This window comes from Dioscorea cayenensis, chromosome 6 (assembly GCF_009730915.1).
Source record: "Dioscorea cayenensis subsp. rotundata cultivar TDr96_F1 chromosome 6, TDr96_F1_v2_PseudoChromosome.rev07_lg8_w22 25.fasta, whole genome shotgun sequence".
Classification (NCBI taxonomy): Eukaryota; Viridiplantae; Streptophyta; class Magnoliopsida; order Dioscoreales; family Dioscoreaceae; genus Dioscorea; species Dioscorea cayenensis.
In genome coordinates this window covers 9742784-9747017 of record NC_052476.1, presented here as the reverse complement: position 1 = coordinate 9747017, position 4234 = coordinate 9742784, and the positions used below count along the sequence as shown (strand labels likewise).

General features: G+C 45.5%; 1 non-coding gene across 1 annotated transcript; it reads left to right on the top strand.

The window, feature by feature from the left end:
• The first annotated feature begins 677 nt into the window (after nucleotides 1-677).
• LOC120264141 lies at nucleotides 678-784 on the top strand. Its single transcript, XR_005537315.1, has one exon. It is a non-coding gene; the product is annotated as a small nucleolar RNA R71 (small nucleolar RNA).
• The last annotated feature ends 3450 nt before the right edge of the window (nucleotides 785-4234 follow it).

Genomic DNA, 4234 nt, shown 5'->3' with positions numbered 1-4234 from the left:
GCTGTGTTAACTGATTGTTAATATTCTGAAATCTTGCGTCAGTATTAATCATGAACTTTGCTAACACATATTCAGTGGTATATTTCCTGTCTTGTGGTTGTTGGGGCTGAAACTGAGGACCTTGAGGTGGTGGTGGTCTTTGTTGTGACTGACCTTGGTTCCAAGAGAAATTTGGATAGTTCTTCCACCTCGGGTTGTAAGTGTTGCCAAAAGCATTTCCCGGACCCCTTGGTCCTCCACTGACGTACTCTACTGACTCAGTCGGTGCAGGGGAAGCAACAAGAATGGGGCACTGGGTTGTTTCATGCCCAGCACCACATGTTTCACATGACATCACTACCTTAGGACTTGAGCTAGAACCCAACATGAACTGATCAAATCTCTGTGTCAAAGCTTCAACCTTTGTGGCCAATGCATTGTTATCCATGACACTCTTGGTCAAAGCATCCACTTTTGAAGCCAAAGCAGTGGTTTCATTCACCTCGTACAGCCCTGCTGCCCTTGGTGCCTTTTGTCTGGTGCTTCAATGACATTCGTTGCTAGCCATGTTCTCAATTAATGTCTCAGCTTCTTCGGGGAGTTTGTTGCTCAAAGAACCACCAACTGCTGCGTCGATGAGCTGCCTTATAGCATAATTCAACCCATTACAAAGCATCTGTACCCTCATCCATTCAGGGAATCCATGATGAGGACACATGCGTAGAAGATCTTTAAACTGTTCATGTGCCTCAAACAATGTCTCAGTGTCCCCTTGCCTGAAGGATGAAATCTCCTGTCTCAGTCTCGCTGCCTTGCTTGATGGAAAATATCTAGCAAGCAACTTCTCCACCATGTCTTTCCATGTGGTGATGGAACCAGGAGCTAAAGAAGTGAGCCATCTGTATGCCGCTCCTCTCAGACTGAATGGAAATAATCTCAACCTAATGGCATCATCAGATATAAAGTTGATCTTGAAGGTTGAGCAAATTTGAAGGAAGAGAGAAAGATGAGGTTGTGGGTCCTTGATAAGTGCTTGTGCGATATGAATGCAAAGCATTCTTTCCTTATGTTGAGCATTACTTTTCTCGGGTTTTTACACTAATATGTGTGTTTTTATGTTACTTTTATGAAGGTAGGGTTGTGAGGCCGAGTATGAACTAAAGAAGCCAATGTGGATTACAATGCACCGATTTTGGAGGAAATCTTGCTAAGGTTCAAACGCGAAGACATAGGTCGGATGTGAGATGCTAGAGTGTGTGCCAACCTCCTCGTATTCGAGTTTGGCACATCCATTTAGAGGGGCACAAAAGTAGTCACACTCGAGCATTCCGACCTATGCACATAGAAAAAGAGCTTCACCAACATGCCTATCATTGAAAAAGCAAGTGATCCACAACGTGAACGTGTGCCTGTTTGCGTTACTCCGATGAAAGTATGGATTTGGGAAGCTATTCAGGACGGATATTGTAGCAGAGTACTGTAGCAACATGGTAGCAAGTACTGTACCAGCACTGTTCACAGCCGGCCGAGAAAACAGGAGGTCAGGGAAATCCACACGGGCGTGTGGAAATTATCCATGCCCGTGTGAAAATTCTGCACGGGCGCGTGAAGCATCCACGCCCGTGTAGTCGCCCGATTCCATCCCTATTTAAAGCCGAATTAGCACCGATTTTAGTATTCTTCTCTCCATCTTTTCCCCAACTTGAGAGAGGGCTTCGGCTAGGGTTTTGAGGGGTATTGACCAAGGTTTTGGGGAGGTTCTATGGCTCCAACATTGTCATTCCTTAGGAAGAAGGTTGGTAGTGGAGCTTCCATCGAGGCGTATCCTATATCGGACGAAGGAATCCTTGGACGACGAATAGAGGACTTTCCACAAGACCATCCACATGACTATCGAGGGGGTTTCTTTATGGATTCATTGCTTTTACATTCTATTTCTTTGATTGTACTTAGCTCCATGGAGAGCAAAAATCCTAATGGGTACTTAGGTTATTTGTGAACCCTAGGATGTATTCGGTGTCCCCTTGCCTGAAGGATGAGAGAATTTAGATTCGGCAGGAGAACCTCATGGCAATCCTACCAAATCGGTGCTAAGAGGTCAGGGAATGATGTGCGAGTTCTCTCAGACGAATGGAGGATGTGAAGAAGAAGAGAAACGACTATTCTTTAAAAAGACATCGTGCCTCTTGGTGTTCTGTACATCCGCATGGATGTGCGAAAATCACCCACGCCCGTGCACCTCCATAAAAAGGTTGCTCAGGGGCAGGTGCACGCCCCTGTGTGCTCTCAGGGAAAACATCCACTGACTCTGAACATTCTCGCACGGGCGTGCGGAAAATACCCACGTCCGTGCGCTCGACCCACAAGGGTAGCCGCACGCCCCTGTGGCTTGTCTTGACATCTGAGAAAATTCCTAAGTGTTCTGCACGCCCGTGCATAAATGACGCAAGGGCGTGGACATTCGCAGGTCCAATTCACAGGGGCAAATGCACGCCCCTGTGCTTTCTCGGGATGGAGAGAGCTTCTCTATAGAGATTCGCACGGGCGTGCGGAAATTATTCATGCCCGTGCGAAGTTCACATGGTCGCCCACACGGTCGAGTTCATGCCCCTGTGCGCCCTCGGGATAATCTGCCAAACTCTGCAGGAAATCACACGCCCGTGCGGAAATTACCCATGGGTGTGCGATATTCGCATGGTCATTCATAGGGGCAGTAGCACGCCCCTGCACCTTCTCTGGATGAGCTCGCAGTGCAAATCAATGGTCTTGCAGAAATACCACACGCTCGTGCGTTTTCCCTGGATGTCATAGAAAATCCTGCAAGCTCTCCAAAAAATTTCTGAACATGTTTGCACACTTAGAGCCTGTCCTATTATGCAAATTTTACCAGTGAAAAACATGAAAGAAAGCTCAAACGACCCAACTTCGCCAAATCCACATGAAAACACATGATGAATACTCAAAACCTCAAATAAAATCACAGCACAAGCATCTAAAAATAAGTCACCAACACTCAACAATTTATTCATGCAAACACTACATTATTCGACTAAGAAAAACAGGAAACACTTGGGTTGACTCCCAAGAAGCGCTTGTTTAATGTCACTAAGCTTGACGTACCTTGTCTTACCTCACGGGGGGCTCATAGGTGAATGTTGCCCTCTTACCCATGACTTGGAAGCATGATGAGCACAATCTCTTGAAGGTAGAGGGTATACTTTCGGGATTGGGGCCACCTAGCAATGGTTCATCCAACTTCTTTAGTTTACGTATGTCTCCAACAGCCTTGGAGCATTTCTGGTGATATTTCCTAGCCCTTTTCATTTTCTAGAGCACCTTCTTCAAGATCCCCGGGGTAGATGGTACTTCTTCCGTCGAACCAAGCATCATTACTTCTTCATAATTCTACTCTTGGTCAAATAAACCCTTGTATGGGTCCGGATTGAACATTTCCTGTATGTATTCATCAACAATCTCATTAGTAGTGTTTAGAAAGTAAAAAGTATCATCTTGGAAGTCCGCAATCTCATCAACAATCTCATCAACAATCTCAACAATCTCCAACTCTCAAAGTTAGCTCTCCGCCATCCATGTCAATCAATGCCTTGGAAGTCAGCAAGAACGGCCTCCCAAGTATCAAGGGTACATCTGCATCCTCATCGATGTCTAGCACAACAAAGTCTATAGGAAATATATACTTGTCTACCTTGACAAGTACATCTTCGATGAGACCCCTCGGGTGTCTCACCGTTCAGTCCGCCAATTGCAAAGTCATCCGAGTTGGCCTAGGCTCACCCAAGCCTAACTTTCGAAAAGAAGGTGTATGGCATGACGTTGATGCTTGCCTCTGAGTCTGCCAATGCCATTTCTTCACCCATATTACCAATGCTACACAGAATGATGAAGCTTCATGGGTCTTTCTTCTTGTTCGGCATGTTACTTTGCAACACCGCCGAGCATGAAGTATCTAGAATCACCGATGAACTCTTCTCCAACTTCTTCTTGTTGGTTAACAAGTCTTTCAAGAACTTTGCATACTTAGGCATTTGGGCCAATGCCTCAACAAAAGGAATATTGATGTGGAGTTGCTTGAGCTAACTCAGGAACTTCTTGTACTGTTCATCATCTTGATCATTTTTCAATCTAGAGGGATAAGGGATTCTTGGCTTTAAAGGTGGGGATGCCACCTTTTTCTTTTTGCTTGTTCCCTCTTCTACCTCTATAACCTCGGGTGCATGTTCTTTTGGCATCTCAC